Source organism: Rhamphochromis longiceps, linkage group LG17, assembly GCF_057381845.1.
Source record: "Rhamphochromis longiceps isolate RC_006_pf linkage group LG17, R_longiceps_female_GT1.1, whole genome shotgun sequence".
Taxonomy (NCBI): Eukaryota; Metazoa; Chordata; class Actinopteri; order Cichliformes; family Cichlidae; genus Rhamphochromis; species Rhamphochromis longiceps.
This window is the reverse complement of record NC_140573.1, coordinates 13,856,406-13,876,885: the sequence shown is the minus strand read 5'-3', so window position 1 is coordinate 13,876,885 and position 20,480 is coordinate 13,856,406. Positions and strand designations below refer to the sequence as shown.

At 42.4% G+C, this 20,480-nt stretch overlaps 1 protein-coding gene across 1 annotated transcript in view; it reads right to left on the bottom strand.

Moving 5' to 3' along the window:
* mylk4b (myosin light chain kinase family, member 4b) overlaps positions 1 to 20,136 on the bottom strand; it is a 55,547-nt gene extending 35,411 nt beyond the window's left edge. The window contains exon 1 of the mRNA XM_085387665.1: positions 19,894 to 20,136. The gene's annotated coding sequence lies outside the window, so the exon portion shown is untranslated. The remainder of the gene's footprint in view (positions 1 to 19,893) is intronic.
* Between the last annotated feature and the right edge of the window lie 344 nt (positions 20,137 to 20,480).

The following is a 20,480-nucleotide window of genomic DNA, read 5'->3' as shown; positions in this document are numbered from 1 at the left end:
CTTTCCTCTGATCAACTGACTCTCGTTTTAACCCTGTTTTGGTCTCTACCACCTATTTGATTGTTTTCTTTGTGTTGATGATGTCCTTTTTATCTGCTGACGGATATGACATCATCAACAAAACAGTAAAATGTCAAAGATATGGAACATTCTAACAAATAAAATCCCTCTAGAGCTGGGGGTTATATTGTGTATCTGTCTAACTGGCATGGAAGGTCAAGTATTGTGAGTTAGGTTGTGTTAAGTTTTATGAAACATAAGACAGACTTGTTTGAGTAAAAGAAACCAACACCAAAATTCATTAAGAGTAATATAGGACAATAGAGAGGGGAGATATATGGGGAGTAATGAAACATAATAAGCACTTGTGCCCTTTGATTTCCATCTGTTAAACCCATCTACTGGTGCCTGAGACACAACATGAAAGTGATCCACTTTCTCCAAGTCCCAAGCAGTCGCACAACCTGACTGTTGACATTTGATCATTGCTGTCTTTATTTACATATCTAATGAGTTGGGATTTGGCATCTATGGGTGGGCAAGGGCCAAAATGAAAAACAAACAAATCTAACATAACCGAGAAAACCTCGCATGCCTAAACCTACTGGCAGACATACTTGTTACAAGAGACGCTGGTTGGGAGAGGAAGGAGACAAGTGATTCCCCTTCTGCCGTGGCCCTGCCGTTAGGCGCCTTATGTTGTGGACTATCAGAAGCCGGTTGAAGAAGCTGCCACCTGTTCCACCAGTCATCACCTCACCCGTGTTCCCTCTGATTAACACACGCATGCATTCACACCTGCACTTCCTGCAGTTTCCACATTGTACAGATTTTCGCATGACTGAGAAAACAACTTTGTACTGGACTTTTATCCATTTCAGCTGAAGTCACCAGTGCTGAAGCTGCTGAAGGGGAAGGGTGCAAATAAAGCCAAACGCTTTGGGGCAAGAGTTCTTGCCTTTCTCCAGCAGAAACAGGAACTTCCTGACAGTATCAGGATCAACTTATACTGCTGTCAGATGGCTGGGTTAGATTCATCTCCATCACTTGAACTGTTTACCATTCCACATTGCTCCCACATGTCTTCATTCTTTTCTTCTACTTGTTTGTCAGCAGCATTTATAACTGATGAACATTTGAATTATGAGCCACCTTTAATAAACACACTGTACAAAAAAAGGCTTTTAAAATGTTATTTCTGAGACATTCCTAAAATAATTGCATAGAAATCATATTTGTCAGTGTAGTCATTAAAGGTGGTGATTAGCACCTGTTTTTGGACTGGGATAATAATAGTTTACTTGATGCAGGAGCAGTTGCAGAGATAAACTGAAGTAAAAACATTTTTGTATTGGTTGGCAGAGTCTCCAAGTACCCCTCCTTCTGTTTAATTAGGGCCCGCAACTTTTCTTGCATTCCCATCAATGGGAAAACATTTCACACCTGACATTTGCATCTTCTCTTTCAGGTCATCCAGTGGGACACCAAGACATTCCCAAGCCAGCTAAGACATAGGCCATGTCTACAGTAGCCTGGATAAATTTGAAAACGGCGTAAACGTCTGAAAACGCTCCGCATCCACACTATATCATTTTCAGTCGTTTTCACAGAGTTGTTCATTCACATTGAAACGGCCAAAAACGCCTACGTTCCAGTACTGCATATGCGTGAAACGCAAGACGATTCGACCTGCCTCATTTCCGTCTGCCATTTATTTACTTTCCAGCTTTTTGAGACATCGCAGCAAACTGTTGAGGAGAAGCACCGAGTTTTTTAAATGGACTAACAATGAGGTAGAGTTGTTGCTGCGAGTAACACAAAAGTACAAAGTTGCAAAAGCGAGTGAGAATTAAAGAATTTGAAGAAAAGCTATCTGGAGCATGTACAGACTGATATTAATCTTTAATAGGGCTGTCAAAATTGAGAGCAAACAAAACAACTGCTGTGTAATGCCCTCCTATCTTAGTTTAATTGGTCACATGACTGCATCACATGACTAAAATGTGTCATCGTTTTCGAAAAGGTTCCGTTTTTGCTGTCCACACTGTGACACGAAAACGGCGTTTTCAAATGTATCTGCTTTGGAGAGTGTTTTAAAACGCTCCGTGTTTTCCTTGACCTAAAACCGTCTCAGTGTGGACGGAAAGCCAAACGCACCGAGGCCTCCTCTTGGTGATGTTCAAAACACCTCACCTATGAGGTGTCGAGGAGGTATCCTAGGCTACGTCCACACTAATGCGTTTTCGTTTGAAAACACATCGTTTTCTCTCAGTTTTGGCCTCCTGGCCACACTGAGACAGCGTTTTCCCCAAGGAAAAACGCTGCGTTTTGAAAACGCTCTTGAAAACGCATACATTTCAAAATGGAGCTGTCCCGTCGCAGTGTGGACAGCGAAAACGCAGACTTTCAAAAACGATGACGCATGTTGGTCATATAATGCAGTCATGTGACCACTTAAACCAAGATGGCAGACGGCATCGGACAGCAGTTATTTTGTTTGCTCACAAGTTTGGTAGTCGAGCCGTCTTGCGTTTCACGCATGCGCGGAACTGCAACGTCAGTGTTTTCGGCCATTTTAGTGTGGACGCGCAACACTAGTGTGAACGCGGAGCATTTTCAGACGAAAACGCCTTTTTCAAATCTATCCGGGCTAGTCAGATGCCCAAACCCAAACGCCTCACTTGGCTCTAATCCGAGCCCCTTTCAAAAGACCGAGCACCCTACCCTATAGCTTGTGATCATGGGTTTGAGGGCCAGTTGTGGGCTTCACTTTTATGCTTAGCTCTCTCTTCACCACAACAGGTCGTTACAGTCTGATTGTCATTCTCATGCTTCACTCCTTCCTCAGTCCTGAACAAGACTCTCAGATACTTGAACTCCTCCTCCTTCACACTCATCCAAAAACTGCTCCAATGCAAGCTTGAGGTCATCACCTGATGCACCCAACAGAACTACATTATCTACACACCACATGTTCAAACATGGTGTTTGCTATGGACAAACTTTGGTTAGCATGAGTCCAATTTGCAGAACACCCCTCTGTTTCAGATTGGGTAGGCCATCTCTCCCAATCACACCCTTTCAGTTCACATTGTTGTTGCCCATGTGAGCAATGAAGTCCCCCAGCAGAATGATGGAGTCCCCAGATGGCGCACTCTACAGCACCCCACCCAGTGACTCCAAGGCCTAAAACCAGCCCAAGAACCAGAGCAGTGCTCAAAGTTAGGACCTAGTTTAGTTCCACTTTAGAAATCAAACCTTGGGCTTATAGTAGGTTGGCTCAGCATTTTTTAAACCAGCATTACTTAGTTATGGCTGGCAGCTTATTTCTTTTAGAAATCTGAAATAATTGATTAGTAACATATAACTTTAATTAAGTTAGCATGCAGTCAGATGGATAAATAAGAGGATGGTCAACTAGTAAATTTAGCTCAGTGATAAATGTGGCCTGCTTAGCACATTGCTCAGGTGGTGACGTACATGCTTATCTTGTCAAGAGACCAAGACAACAGCAGCTGTGTGCTTGCTGGCAAACTCTCTCAGTTCCAGTCAGTGATTCAAAAGTGTTAACAGGTGGACTAACTAGCAAACACGATTATTGCTAAAAGGCTTAACTGAGAAACTGAGAAGATACAGAAAGCTCTGAATTTTACAAGCCTTACAGATTTTCTAATGCCTAATAATATTTATAGTGTACTTTCCTGCTCCATCCATTATATTTAACTATGTTCTTTTCAATATGGGTTCATTTTCGTACCAAGCTTCAGGCGGCTGCAAATATTATTTGACAGGCTGGTCTCGTTGCAAATAGATTACTGAAAAGTAATCTATTTATTTTTGCATGAAGTCACAAACATGACTGTCCGAATGACACTGAATCTACAATATACTTCAACGGAAGAACATTTTGTGTCTGAAGGACATGTTGATATGCCCACACTTCAACTGGGATTCATCACCATTGCAAGAAAAAAATTACAAGAAAACCAGACATTTGAAACAGTTACAACCAAAACAGTTATCTTTTTTTAACCTGGTTGTTTTTCATGCTTAAACCCAACCAAGTAATTTTGAATGATTTAAAACGTTCCAATTTTAACCTTAGCGACAGCTCCCTTTGATACCTTTCATCTAAAGTTTGTGACCAACAATGTAAAGAAGTCTGAGTGAGCTGTAAATAACATGTTTGTTTGTATGCATTATATTACACTTTTTCGCATAATCTTAAGCACAAAGCCGAAAGATTTATTTAGTTGATTCAGATTTAGATTTAGTTGCTTCATTTAAAGGAGTTGTTGGACACATATAAATAATTAATAGTTAAAGGACACTTTGTTTGCCTAAAATACAAACTCAGTTTTATTAAAAATTGTACGATCTCATTTTAAGGAAAAAAAGAAACACACCTACCACACACAAAAACAACTTTTTTAAGCAGCCATTTCAGCTTCTTAATGTGCTTCAGCACATCTGAAATGTGCACCAGGCTTACACTGGATTTTCTCATTGTCATCTGTTCTGCTGATTATCATCATCTATTGTTCTCTTGACCCCCTAATCAGTGGGCTCAAACTCTAAACATGATATTTAGACTTCCAGCTCTGAGTCCTTCCTCATGTCCTCCTTTCCCTCCACCTTCTTCCTCTGTGATAAGTGGGCACACTGGTGCTTGTTGCTGTAGGGTTTAGTAGTACTTTTCATCTGTCCAACAGTGTCACCCAGGGCCAAATGTTTGCATTCCACTTATGATATATATAGCACACACTCAATTAAATTATCTTGGGACAATAGTAGTGTATGCCACAGGAAATAGGACAGAGTATTGCCACACTCTTTGTAAATCATAGTAATCCAGTACAAGAACGGTTGTGAACCTGTCTTGTACTGGAAAATGTCAACAAGACAAGTTAAATCTAAATTTAAAGATGCTTTTTACAAAGGACAAACGGTCAGCTGCTAGCTGTCATCTCTGCTCCTGCATTCTTTTTTAAAAGGCCTTTCAAGAGCCAACATGTTAGCTTTCACAGCATAGCCACAAAACACCTGTTTTTCATTTGTACATACAGTAAAGCTGTTCCATGAAAAACTCTTGCCAGTTTTCCTTCAATTTAAATTTTCAGTTGACATGACAGATAGTGATTTTATAAATAAACAGTAAATGTGTCAACAACAGGAATGGGATTGATTGTGTTAAGATACTGTTTGTTCTTCTGTTTCGTCAGTTCTGTACGGATTTTCATAAATGTAATTCATACCTTTCCATAACACATAATTTGAAAAATTAAATATTCACATGAATGAATCATACTTGTTATTTATCTCTTGTGACATGAAGTTCGTGCTTCATGTACAACAAGGACATTGGAATGTCATGCAGATTGGCGAAATGTATGGTATGGTATGGGAGCCATACCTGGGAATCCCACAGGCAAATGGGAACCACAAAGAGGGTGCTGGGAAAGCTGCAACCACCAAGTACCTGCAGAGAGTAAGGAAAGTCCTGAGGAGTGAGCTGAATGGTAAGAACAAGATCTGGGCAATCAACACCTACGCCCTGCTGTGATCAGGTACCCTGCTGGGATAATAAGATGGCCAAAGGAGGGTTTCACCCTCAGATTGTAGACTAAGCGGAAGGACCAAGGACTAGTGAGTGAACATCCACAAGTACATCAGAAATACTGCGATGACTGACAATGTGAATGCCTCAGGCAGCAGAAACCCAAGAAAGAGGAGGAACCATCATGGAAGGACAAGCCCCTGCACGGTGTGTAGAGGACAGAGGAAGGTCCACAAAGCTGGTCTGAAAGACAGGACAGTGGCACAGAGGCACTAATCATGGCAGCACAGGAACAAGCTCTGAGCACAAGAGCCATAGAGGCTGGGGTCTATCACACCACGCAAGACCCCAGGTGCAGGCTTTGTAAATAAGCCCCCGAGACAATCCAGCACATAACAGTAGGGTGCAAGATGCTAGCTGGCAGGGCATGCATGGAACACCATTACCAAGTTGCCGGGATAGTACATAGGAACATCTGTGCTGAGTATGGCCTGGAAGTCCCAAGGTCAAAATGGGAGACGCCCCCAAGGGTGGTGGAGAATGACTGAGCTAAGATCCAGATACAGATGGCTAACCAACTGAACATAGTAGCGGTAGACAAGTAAAGGAAGATGGCTGCAATGATAGCCGTAGCGATACTGAATGACAGCAACGTCAGGAAGAAGGAACATGAGAAGCTGAAGAAGTACCAAGGGCTCAGAGAAGAGCTCGAGATGATGTGGAGGAGGAAGGGAACAGTGGTCCCAGTATTAATCGGAGCGCTCGGTGAAGTGGCCCCCAAGCTGGGTGAGTTGCTCCAGCAGATCCCAGGAACAACATCTGAGATCTCTGTCCAAAAGAGTGCAGTCCTAGGAACAGCTAAGATACTGCGCAGGACCCTTGAAAGCCCTTTAGTACCAATTTCAGCATTGCTGACAATATCCATCCTTTTTATTATGACAGACATCTTTTGATGGCTGCTTCCAGCAGGAAAACTCACAATGTCACAAAGTTTAAATCATCTCAAGCTGCCTTCTAGAAATCTGAAAAAGTTCACTGTACTGAAATGGCTTCCACAGTCACCAAATCACAATCCAACAAATTACCTTTGGGATGTGGAGGACGTGCAGCAACTGTATGATGCAATCATGTCAGTGTGGACCAAAATCTCTGATGAATGTTTCCAGCTTTTTAAATCTATGCCACGAAAAATCAAAACACAAGGAGGTCCTACCCAGTACTAGCAATGACAGGAGTTTATTAAAAGCCCTAAAAAGAACAGAACAATTTTTACAATTACACATAGCATAGTAAAGTTTTTGAGACACATGTTTTCGACAAGGGCACTGACATCACAGAAAGTGCAAATCTTTCAGCCACTGACTGCACGTGAGCTGCAAAATACACAACGCATACTTTAAAGGCTGATGGTTGACACACAGAACACTTGACATAGATTTCCAGGGGCCTTGCTTAATCTTACGTGGAATCTCAATCAGAAGTGTGGATTCCTTAGTGATCCCTGAGAAGGTCACAGTTGTGTGGGCACACAATGAGCCTGGCATAGCAGCTGACCACAGTGGTCGGCTGCAGAGGTTGCATCCCCTGAATGACAGAATTAAGGGCACATGGGTTGGCTTTGCTCCGAAATGCATTTGAGGAGGATGGGGTTGGTCAGTGGAGTACATGGCATGATCTCATATCTACAAATTTGCAGCATGTTTTTTGATCCTGCTGCCTAGTTGCCATTTTTAAATGGAAAATAAATAGGCATAGACATGAGGCTGTCTGCTCAGGGATTTTTTTATGTTATGTTAAGACCCTCAATGCATGTTCCACAAATATTACAGCTGTTGACATCAATTCCTAATGGAACAAGCTGTCAGTATTTTGGACTGGCAACATAAAAAGGAAAAAAATAAGAGTATATAAAACAAACAGGTACAAATTCTATGGGGAAAAAACATTTTCAGTGAAGCTAAATAGCTTGGAAAATCAGGGTAACACAGAAAGAGATGGGACACAGTGTTCATGCTCTGTTGGTAGTTTCATACATGGCAGCTGCAGAATCTGTATCAAATATGTAACACCTTATTTAATTGCATCTAGGGAACATTAATGCTAGGGTTATAAGGTCAGTATTGTAAACATGCAGCTATCTGGGGTATCGGTGATCTCTCATTTGCCAGGGTCTGTTCAGCATGTGCTCAGGCTGATATACACACACTCGCACAAACTTCACTGACAACTTAAACCCACTAACCTGCCATGCATGAACTTGTACCCTGAGTCATTAATGGACCAGTGGAGTGGTGGGTGATCAAGTAGCAGAGAATTAGCACCCAGCTCTGCATCTCCACCGGGCATTTTAGCTCCTTTTGGCACTTGTGTTTGGATTTTCAGAAGCTAAGTGTCTTTATGTTAAAAAGAATCAAACATCAAACATATCATAAATATGCCAACTTGGGGGGTAAAGTCATGCCAGTTTGTATAAACTGTAAAACTCGAGTGTTGTGTATTTTACAACACTCATGAACCATACAGAATGTATTGAAGTAACTTATTTAATTTTACGTGAAATGCAGTGTTTTTCTAACTAAGAGCAGTGAATAGCTTTAGCTATTAACAGGACATCTAGCTATTAACCTTGTTAATAGCTTAGGAACACTCTTTTTTTTTTTTAAAATCAGCATAGCTGTGAGTCTGTTGACCTTTTACTAACTAAACACTAAAAATCACATCAAACATTCACAAGAATCAAAGGACATTTCTGTGTGTCGAAAGACAGACAACAAAACGTAGCAGTTGACAAATGTAAAAGTCACATGTAATCTTCAGTTCTATATGCCAACTAAATTAGAACCAAGAGAATGATGAATATTCAAACCAATGTTAAATGAATGCTAATGTTCTGTGCTTTGAGGATGGACCCGGTGGCAGTGGGCGTTTCCCTTAGCTTAACAGGGATTCTGGAGGATGGAGGAAATACACATGGTTATGACTAGGGTTAGGGTAAAAGAAAAGCACACATTAACATGATAACGCATTTCATGATCAGCATGTTCCATTTCTACTTCTTTGATTTCACCTCACAAAGCATGGCCAGAGTCAAACCTGTAGCTGACTAAGAACTCCAAACTCCAAAGAGAATAGTTCAGCATTTAACTTGTTATATGGTTATATTTATATACATGTATATACAATAGTTCCATAACTTCATGTAGTTGTAGTTGTAGCTGAAAGTCCTTGGCTGACATCAGACATTGCTGTGGAACATCATCATTATGTCTTTTTATATTCTACAATGGGGTTTTTCCTGCTGTGGTCTAGTAGGCTGGCTTAGGTGACACTAGCCTCAATTTGTGTTGTAATATGTGCCTCAGGAGAACCTGATCATTTAAGCCATACTGTCTGAGAGTTAAGAACTGTTTAACTGTGCTTCTGGGATATTAGTGTGCCCTAAATGTGCAGGCTGAAGGACAAAGGTAGTAAGTTAAACACCCCTCACATACACACACTCCTTCCCCTGCCTTTGCCTCCTGCTGGTGGTGTAAAGCTGGTCTGCTTTCATCTCACTCTCGTAAATAAGTCAAAATAACAATGATGAGATTTATGAAAGGTCAGGCACTCTTCCAACATGGCCCCCCTGTTGCTGACAAGTGCAACATATTGAAGAGAGAAGTGTAACACCATCAAATACTGGGTCAGGGAAAGGCACAGAACATACAGTTCAAAATACCAAAGGAACTACACGACTGTCTCCAATGAAAATCAGCTTTTTAATCCTGTGTACATATCCATATGCTAAATGAACTGTCTATTACATAGAGCCTCATTCACACAAGCACTTTATCTATCTAAAATTCACACCCGACGAAAGGATCGGAGAGCAACTTGGGGTTCAGTATCTTAAAGCCACCCACTCTCTCTTTTTTCATGCTAGAAGAATATCATGAAAAGAACAAGCTACCAGTATCAAATTTAGGCATTTTAATTTGGAATTGACTCAGTGGACTCAGAAAACTGGGGTTATGTAGCAAACCTGAGGAACCAACCCTGTCACTTTGGTGTGGCTAACCTGTCAGAACTTCCAATCAGGTAAAAACGTTTCTGTAACACTAGGAAGACATTCACATAGATGTTGCAGTACAGACTGCAGCAGTTTTACAGTGTTTGAGCAGAGTCGGCTGCAGATAAAGGAGGAGACCGAAATAGAAATCAGTGTCTATGTTTATAGATCCACCCAGAGGGAGTAAATGTGTAGAGTTATATCTCAGCCACTTTGAGCCTTGCAGGGATTTTAAGACTGTATGACAAAGGCACAAAATTAAGATTATTCATTTATAGCTGGATAATATAGTTTGTTATCAATACACAAATAAACTGTGTATCTTATTATTATTAAAAGTTTCGTTTCACCCCAGTACCTTTATCATTATGTCTACGTTGTAACAAAAAATGTTCAGTTAACATTTGCAGACATTTTCCCTGTAACTCTGTCTTTCTAACATTTGTTCAAAATGTTATTTATGTAATGCTGAGCAGTTCATTTAAAGAATGAGCCAGCTCTCCCGCTGACCCTTGTAGGTACCCCCGTTCCCTGGAATCCACCAATGGCAGGGGGACAGGGATCATACGGACCTGGGGCCACAGGTGCAGCAGCACCTCGAAGCCCCACAGAGCCTGGGGCAGCCCACACGACCCCACCGCAGAGGAAAAGTACACCCACACCAGCATTCAATGGACTCCCAAACTACATAAGACAATAGACACCCAAGTTGAGTTCATCCTCCACTTCTGCTACAGTGGGGCAAAAAAGTATTTAACCAGCCACCGATTGTGCAAGTTCCCCCACTTAAAATGATGACAGAGGTCAGTAATTTGCACCAGAGGTACACTTCAACTGTGAGAGACAGAATGTGAAAAAAAAAATCCATGAATTCACATGGTAGGATTTGTAAAGAATTTATTCGTAAATTAGGGTGGAAAATAAGTATTTGGTCACCTCAAACAAGGAAAATCTCTGGCTCTCACAGACCTGTAACGTCTTCTGTAAGAAGCTTTTCTGTCCCCAACTCGTTACCTGTATGAATGGCACCTGTTTGAACTCATCATCTGTATAAAAGACACCTGTCCACAGCCTCAAACAGTCAGACTCCAAACTCCGCCATGGCCAAGACCAAAGAGCTTTCGAAGGACACCAGGAAAAGTATTGTAGACCTGCACCAGACTGGGAAGAGTGAATCTACAATAGGCAAGCAGCTTGGTGTGAAAAAATCAACTGTGGGAGCAATCATCAGAAAATGGAAGACATACAAGACCACTGATAATCTCCCTCGATCTGGGGCTCCACGCAAGATCTCATCCCGTGGGGTCAAAATGATCATGAGAACAGTGAGCAAAGATCCCAGAACCACACGGGGGGACCTGGTGAATGACCTGCAGAGAGCTGGGACCAAAGTAACAAAGGTCACCATCAGTAACACACTACAATGGCAGGGAATCAAATCCCGCAGTGCCAGACGTGTTCCGCTGCTGAAGCCAGTGCATGTCCAGGCCCGTCTGAAGTTTGCCAGAGAGCACATGGATGATACAGCAGAGGATTGGGAGAATGTCATGTGGTCAGATGAAACCAAAGTAGAACTTCTTGGTATAAACTCAACTCGTCGTGTTTGGAGGAAGAAGAATACTGAGTTGCATCCCAAGAACACCATACTTACTGTGAAGCATGGGGGTGGAAACATCATGCTATGGGGCTGTTTTTCTGCCAAGGGGACAGGACGACTGATCCGTGTTAAGGACAGAATGAATGGGGCCATGTATCGTGAAAGTTTGAGCCAAAACCTCCTTCCATCAGTGAGAACTTTGAAGATGAAACGAGGCTGGGTCTTCCAACATGACAATGATCCAAAACACACCGCCCGGGCAACAAAGGAGTGGCTCCGTAAGAAGCATTTGAAAGTCCTGGAGTGGCCTAGCCAGTCTCCAGACCTCAACCCCATAGAAAATCTGTGGCGGGAGTTGAAAGTCCGTGTTGCTCGGCGACAGCCCCAAAACATCACTGCTCTCGAGAAGATCTGCATGGAGGAATGGGCCAAAATACCAGCTACTGTGTGTGCAAACCTGGTAAAGACCTATAGTAAACGTTTGACCTCTGTTATTGCCAACAAAGGTTATGTTACAAAGTATTGAGTTGTATTTTTGTTATTGACCAAATACTTATTTTCCACCCTGATTTACGAATACATTCTTTACAAATCCTACCATGTGGATTCATGGATTTTTTTTTCACATTCTGTCTCTCACAGTTGAAGTGTACCTCTGGTGCAAATTACTGACCTCTGTCATCATTTTAGGTGGGGGAACTTGCACAATCGGTGGCTGACTAAATACTTTTTTGCCCCACTGTATATCCCTCCCCCACCTGCAGAGGGGGCAGTGATTCTAGCTTAAAGGTACTCTGCAGGTTGTTAAATGTCATGTTTGCGTTTGTCAGGTGTTCTGTTTAAAGAAAACACTTTGGAGCCACTTGGATGTATACAAACAAATTCACAAGAGGACCAAACTGATTTGAAGGAAAATAAAAATGCTCAAATTTTAAAGATTGTGAGTTATTTTTACGGGCAGAAATCTGTGCAATCAGAAACTGAATTTGAATAAGTTCAATTCGAATTTGAATTGCTCGGATTGAATCTGAATTGTAACTTGAATAAATGCTTTTACAAACTGAATATGAATTACCCCAATTTGAAATTAAATTTATTGGTTTGAAAATGATCATCACTAAATTGAATTGAATTTTATATTTTGAAAATGAATTCATTTGCTTTGAAACTGTATTTTATCGTTTAAAAGTTAGCTCTCGAATAATTTCAGATTCACTTCTCACCATTCAGTTTCAGTCCTACAATTCAGTTTTTGGGACTTATATCCGGTTCCGGTTCAAGAGTAGTCGAGCGCAGATTAATAGAACTATGTTTTACTAGCGGACCGAAAGTGTTACTGAAGGTAATCTACAGCGTCTTGAGCTGAATTAAGACTTCAGAAGTCATTTGTCATGTCGAATGACCAGCGGATAAACTCTCAGGTTGGTAATAAATGTATTACATGTATAAGAAGAAGTGTCATGTTAACAAATGATAGCCGTACAGTAACTTTTATCCTTATTGTAGCTGTTAGCTAAAAACGCTAATTTAGCATAGTTTGCCCTAGATTCAGCTTTGACAAACAAATATGATCGACTGTTTCTAGTAGAATTCCAGAGTTGTCATCTTGTACCCTCTGAGAGTACCCCCTCTGTATGCTTGTAGAGACCCCTACAGTAGGGAAACATGCAAAACGGTATCCAAACCTTTGTATTTTAGCTTTATTTATGTCTTATACAGCATCCCAACTCTTTAGCTAACTTAACTTTAGCTAAAGTGAATAGTTAGTCTAATTCATGTCAAAGCTAAATCCAGAGCAAACTACGCTAAATTAGCATTTTCAGCTAACAGCTGCAATAAGGATAAAAGTTACTGTACGGCTATCATTTGTTAACATGACGCTTGTTCTTATGTAATACATTTATTACCAACCTGAGAGTTCATCCGCTGGTCATTCGAAATGACGAATGACTTCTGAAGTCTTAATTCAGCTCAAGACGCTGTAGATTCCCGTCAGTAACACTTTCGGTCCGCTAGTAAAATGTAGTTCTATTAATCTGCGCTCGACTACTCTTGAACCGGAACCGGATTTAAGTCCCAAAAAAACTGAATTGTAGAACTTAAACTGAATCGTGAGAAGTGAATCTGAAATTATTCGAGAGCTAAATTTTAAATGATAAAATACCGTTTCAAAGCAAATGAATTCATTTTCAAAATAAAAAATTCAATTCAATTTAGTGATGATCATTTTCAAACCAATAAATTTAATTTCAAATTGGGGTAATTCATATTCAGTTTGTAAAAGCATTTATTCAAGTTACAATTCAGATTCAATCCGAGCAATTCAAATTCGAATTGAACTTATTCAAATTCAGTTTCCGATGGCACAGATTTCTGCCCATATATTTTGTTCATGTGTTAGATGAAATATAATGACATGCTGTCAATGACATGCTGTCATTATATTTTAGTCAAGTTTTTGAGTTGAAGAGAATACAAGGATATTTATTGAGTTGCAGTGAAAGAAAGTGCCTGTAATGTAAATAGAATTTTCCATTTTATAGTTAAAGGAAATGTCTGTAAATAGTAAAGAAGGACATACTGTAAATCTACAGAATTTTCCATTTTACCATGTACAGAAAAGTCCATGAACTTACATGAAAAACAGAAAATGTCATTGTAGAAAATTACAAGGAATTTTTTTGTTGAATATTTTTTTATAGTGCACTGCCTTTTGATACTGGAGCATGCTGACAGGACACAAAGATTATTCTGCTGTTAACAGAAATGCCAGTGCAGGAAAACAACACTTCAGAGATGGATGTTAGGAGAGGTAGAGTTTTTGTGTTTTCTGAAACAATCTCTGGATAGTCTACCTCTTTGAATAAATGTTTGTTTTTATCAGTCTTTACATCATACACACAGACTCTAATCAGGTTTCTGCAGTAATGAACATGGAGAAAAAACACAAAACAAAAGAGCCCCCCTCAAAAGCAGTAGTATGTGACTCTGGCTTCCTCTTGTGGTGAATACATGTTTATTCAGACTTAAGTTTCAGGATTTCTGCATCAGATCTTTTTTTTTAATTAACTGACTAAGGCTAGTTATTTTTATTCCACCTCTCATTGTGAAAACAAAAAACAATACAAAGAGAAAAAACAGAAACAGACGTGACCTGACAAAAAGCAACTTTAGGCGTCTACGTCACCAAGGTCCTCACCTGGACACTGGCCAGGCTGTATTTCCTGAGGAGGCTGAAGAAATTTGGTATGTCGGCCAAGATCCTCAGCAGGTTCTACAGCTGCACTCTGGAGAGCACCAGGACCCCGCTACCCTCTCTGCAGAGCATCTACCATCGCAGAGTCTAGAGGCTGCCTCCATCTTCAAAGCCCACACACACCCCCAACACAGACTGTTCACACTTCTCCCCTCAGGACGAAGGTTTAGAAGGTGAAATCCAGAACATCTCGACTCATCAACTCCTTCTTCCCCACTGCTATCAGACTCTTGAACAGCTGACCTATTTTAACAGTAATAATAATTTTTTGCACATCAGGTCATCTTACTTATCAAACCAGCATATTAAGCTCACAGCTCTTTTGCACACACATCTGTCTACTTCAATTTTGTTGTCTCCATTTATTTATTCATACTATTTGTATTTATCTGTTCTAGTTCTATTTGTATATATTAACCAGCATCTGTGTGTGGAAAAAATTTCATTGTACAGAGAAATGCTTTTCTTTGTACACATGACAATACACACTTTGAATCCTTGAATCCTTTGAACATAAAATGTAAACATCAGATAAAACATTCATATATTAAAGAGATTAAATAAATCATTTTGTTTAAGTGATTATTAAAGAAACAATTTTTTTTTCACATTTGGACATCAGATACATCAGACACCCTCAAGCAGGTGACCCAGTTGGGTATCCAGGTAATCTGCTGTCCTCTGCAGATCCACTGCCACCTGCAGGATACTTCTGCTGCTTACTGGGCCTTGAGATGCCTAAAACCAGGGGTGTCAAACTCCAGGCCTCGAGGGCTGGTGTTGTGCAGGTTTTAGATCTCACCCAGGGTCAACACACCTGAATCAAATGATTAGTTCATTAACAGGCTTCTGGAGAACTTTAACACATTTTGGCTGTGTCCCAATTCAGGGTCTGCGTCCCAATTCAGGGTCTGCACGCTTGAAGTACGCATTTTAAGTGCGATTACGTCACCGCCACGCGACGACGGCTGTCCCAATTCGAAGTGTACTTCAAATGCATACTCCAAATGCGCCGTCGATTTCCCCAAATATCAAGCGTGGTCCGGTGCACGCTTCGTGGTCCCATATATCCCACAATTCATAGCGCGGCGGTGGGTATGGATAATTTTTCCGCAAAACACGGCAGAAGGGAGCGGCCGAAGAGTGAAGTGTCAAAAGTAAGTACTGAATATGACGTCACTTATTTATGTGCGAATGTTTAATAATGACGAACATTAAAACATTACTGTTGGCCACATGTCGGCAAAGTTGTGTGACATTAGCGATGTTTGTACTTTCAGCGTTAACTTGGTTTTAAAGCATATATGTATATGTATATATATATATATATGCTAAGCAAGCCTACCGCAGACATGAGCGAGACAGATAAATATGAAGGCATGCCGGCTCGGACGTCGCCCGGATCAACAAGGTCCGCGTCAGGTGTTGAGGAACCAGGGCACCCTGACGAAAAGTGGGCTACTGGAACAAGAAGGCATCGGTGGGCAAGAGACGAAAACAGGGCGTTGTTGGAATGCTACTACGCAAGTAACCCCGGCGGAAGGGGCTACATGAATAGGATGAGGGACCTATGGATTCTTCGATACCCAACATCCACAATGACGGCGAAACAACTAGTAGCTCAGTGTTCCAACATTCGAAAGAAAGGACTGCTCTCACAGCTAGAGATTGACGAGGTACAACACAAATGCTACGGCAAGGAGGAGTCAGGATGCCAGGTCAGGGGGGCGATATCATCACCCCCACCCGAGATTGGGTACATAGCCCCAAGTGCGATAGGAGAAGGATCGTTGAGTGCGAGAGGAACTGACCTGAAAAATAGGATCATGGCCAAGCTTGAAACCTGGATCCCCCGTAGCCGGTTACCAAGATTACGTGAAGTACCCTCAGAAGGTCTGCTAGATGATGTTAATGCAGCACTACGGGCAATACCTACAACCACGATTACCGACACTAACAAGCTGATCTACAATACGGCAGCAGTGATCAGTGAGATGCTTGGCTACAAGTTGAACAGCGACAAGGGGCAGTACCCTCCATGGAGAAGGAGGCTAGAGGGCAAGATCAAAGTAGCACGGAGGGAGGTTAGCCAACTAACGGAGTTGCAGAAAGGTGCGACAAATAAGGTGCCTAAGAAATACAGCAAGCTGTCCATATCTGAGGCCTTGGAAACTGCCAAGCAAAGACTCACAGCCTTGGCCAGCCGCTTGAGGAGGTACACCAGAGAGATAGAAGGCAGGAGAATAAACCAGCTGTTCTCCACAGAACCAGCAAAGGTGTACTCTCAGTGGCAAGGGAACAATAAGAGAACAGCACCACCAAGGCTGGAGACGAAGCAATACTGGAAGAGCATATGGGAGAAGGATGCAACCCATAACGGCAATGCTCAGTGGCTAGAGGATCTGAGGGCAGACCACAGCGACCTCCCTGAACAGGGTCCAGTAACCATCACAGTGGCAGATATCCAAGAAAGGGTCTCCAGTATGAAGAGTCGGACAGCACCAGGGCCCGACATGGTTCACACCTACTGGCTGAAGAAGCTGACTGCACTCCACGAGCGTCTGGCAGCACAAATGAACCAGCTGCTAGTTAACGAGAGACACCCGGAATGGCTAACTGAAGGCCGGACGGTCCTGATCCCCAAGGACCCCCAGAAGGGACCGGTCCCCTCCAACTACCGACCAATAACCTGCCTCAGTACTACATGGAAACTCCTGTCAGGCATCATATCGGCTAAGATGAACAGGCACATGGGTCAATACATGAGCGGGACACAGAAAGGAATTGGCAAGAATACCAGAGGCGCAAAACACCAGCTACTGGTAGACAGAACAATCAGCCGAGACTGCAAGACCAGACTGACCAACCTGTGCACTGCCTGGATTGATTACAAGAAGGCCTATGACTCAATGCCCCACAGCTGGATACTGGAATGCCTAGAATTGTACAAGATCAATGGGACCCTAAGAGCCTTCATCAGGAACTCAATGGGGATGTGGCGTACAACACTAGAGGCCAACTCCAAGCCCATAGCACAAGTCACCATCAAGTGCGGGATCTACCAAGGAGATGCTCTGTCCCCACTGCTGTTCTGCATAGGCCTGAACCCCCTCAGTGAGATCATTAACAAGGCTGGCTACGGATACCGACTAAGGAACGGAGCAGTTGTCAGCCACCTCCTGTACATGGATGACATCAAGCTGTATGCCAAGAGTGAACGAGACATCGATTCACTGATCCACACTACCAGGCTATACAGCAATGACATTGGAATGTCGTTCGGACTGGAGAAGTGTAGCCGGATGGTAACAAAGAGAGGGAAGGTAGTCAGAACTGAGGGGATTGAACTACCAGAAGGCAACATTGCAGACATAGAGGACAGTTACAAGTACCTGGGGATCCCACAGGCGAATGGGAACCATGAAGAGGCCGCTAGAAAAGCTGCAACCACCAAGTACCTGCAGAGGGTCAGGCAAGTCCTGAGGAGTCAGCTGAATGGTAAGAACAAGATCCGGGCCATCAACACGTACGCCCTGCCCGTGATCAGGTACCCTGCTGGGGTAATAGGCTGGCCAAAGGAGGAGATAGAAGCCACTGACATCAAGACAAGAAAGCTCCTTACCATGCATGGAGGGTTTCACCCCAAGTCCAGCACCCTGAGGCTGTACGCTAAGCGGAAGGAAGGGGGCCGGGGACTGGTGAGTGTCAGCACCACAGTCCAGGATGAGACAAGGAACATCCAAGAATACATTGGGAAGATGGCCCCAACTGACCGAGTGCTCAGTGAATACCTCAGGCAGCAGAAACCCAAGAAAGAGGAGGGAGACGAGGAACCATCATGGAAGGACAGGCCCCTGCATGGTATGTACCACCGGCAGATAGAGGAGGTGGCTGATATCCAGAAATCCTACCAGTGGCTGGACAAAGCTGGACTGAAAGACAGCACAGAGGCACTAATCATGGCAGCACAAGAACAAGCTCTGAGCACAAGATCCATAGAGGCTGGGGTCTATCACACCAGGCAAGACCCCAGGTGCAGGCTGTGTAAAGATGCCCCAGAGACAATCCAGCACATAACAGCAGGGTGCAAGATGCTAGCAGGCAAGGCATACATGGAACGCCATAACGAAGTGGCCGGCATAGTGTACAGGAACATCTGTGCTGAGTACAACCTGGAAGTCCCGAGGTCAAAATGGGAGATGCCCCCAAGGGTGGTGGAGAATGACCGAGCTAAGATCCTGTGGGACTTCCAGATACAGACGGACAAAATGGTGGTGGCTAACCAACCGGACATAGTGGTGGTAGACAAACAGAAGAAGACGGCCGTAGTGATCGATGTAGCGGTTCCGAATGACAGCAATATCAGGAAGAAGGAACACGAGAAGCTGGAGAAATACCAAGGGCTCAGAGAAGAGCTCGAGAGGATGTGGAGGGTGAAGGTAACGGTGGTCCCCGTGGTAATCGGAGCACTAGGTGCGGTGACTCCCAAGCTAGGCGAGTGGCTCCAGCAGATCCCGGGAACAACATCGGAGATCTCTGTCCAGAAGAGCGCAGTCCTGGGAACAGCTAAGATACTGCGCAGGACCCTCAAGCTCCCAGGCCTCTGGTAGAGGACCCGAGCTTGAAGGATAAACCGCCCGCAGGGAAAGAAGCGAGAAGAATATATATATATATATATATATATATATATATATAGAGAGAGAGAGAGAGAGAGAGAGATATATGGATAGATAGATATATCTCATAATAATCTGACAATACTATAATATTGGCCATATTATATTTACATTACCACATTGAGATGATTTTAGTCTCATGAACAACATTAGCTAATTGTTATTTACTAACGAATCTTAAATGACTGTTCAGCACAGAAATAAAGCCCAACAATCATGTTTTACAGTCCCGTGGTCTCAGCCTCAGATACTCAACTAATCAAAGTGATGTCATGACAAAAATTAATGACCAAAAAAACCATTTTTTTCTCCTTCATTTATGTCAAACAAAGCTGTATGAAACGTTTCTCGTGGTTAGTATCGTGGTTGCTAGGCAACCTGAACAGCGCGACAAAGACTAGACCGTCCCATTTCACAAGCCTCTCACTTCCGCACTTCTCGTACTTATAGTACGCACCGTACGTAGTACGCGTACTTCAAGCGTGCAGACCCTGAATTGGGACACAGCCGTTGAGGAGGTAATTTAGCCATTTAAATCAGCTTTCTTGGATCAAGGACACATCTAAAACCGGCAGGACACCGGCCCTGGAGGCCTGGATTCGACACCTGTGCCTAAAACAGAATGGGCTGCAATATTGGGGGCCCTGGGTTGCTGACCCAGTGCTTTGTGTTTAATTATAATTTTAAATCATTGTTATTCATGGTTTTAGTTCTTTTGAGGTTATTTTTGTTTTTCTAGTTTCAGTCAATGTGCCTTACCAGTATCCGTGTTACTACTCTGTGCTGTTTCTCCTGTCCCATGGTTCATCCCTCTGTTTAGTATCAAGTCTGTACGTCTGTGCCTGTCGTCCTGTTTTATTTTGGTAGTCTGTGTGTAACACACCCCAAGCAAGAGGGCGGCTGACAGATTATGTCTGGTTCTGAAAAAAACAGATAAATTATGAGATGGACGACAGGTAGTGTGTTTCCTCTCTCGCTTCTGCCAGATCTTTATTTAAACACATTCATGTGTTCACAACAGGTTGCAAAAACTTCTTAACATCTCTGTCTCACATTCCCAAAGCCCAAAATCAGAATAAACTAAAATAGTATAATAATAGTATAAACAAAAATCTAAACAGTCATCTCTGTTGTTTGTTACTAACAGCTATAAATCACACTTTTTTTCACACATCGTTTGATAAAGCAAACATTCCAGTATTGTACCATATACTAATGGCGTATCTGTGTAGTGGAAATCTCCACATCAACATTGCAGAGCGATCAGAATTATTATAGGTTATTACACTAACTTTAGACAATAACAGTGACAACATATCAAACTGTCTCTGCGAACACCGTTCGAA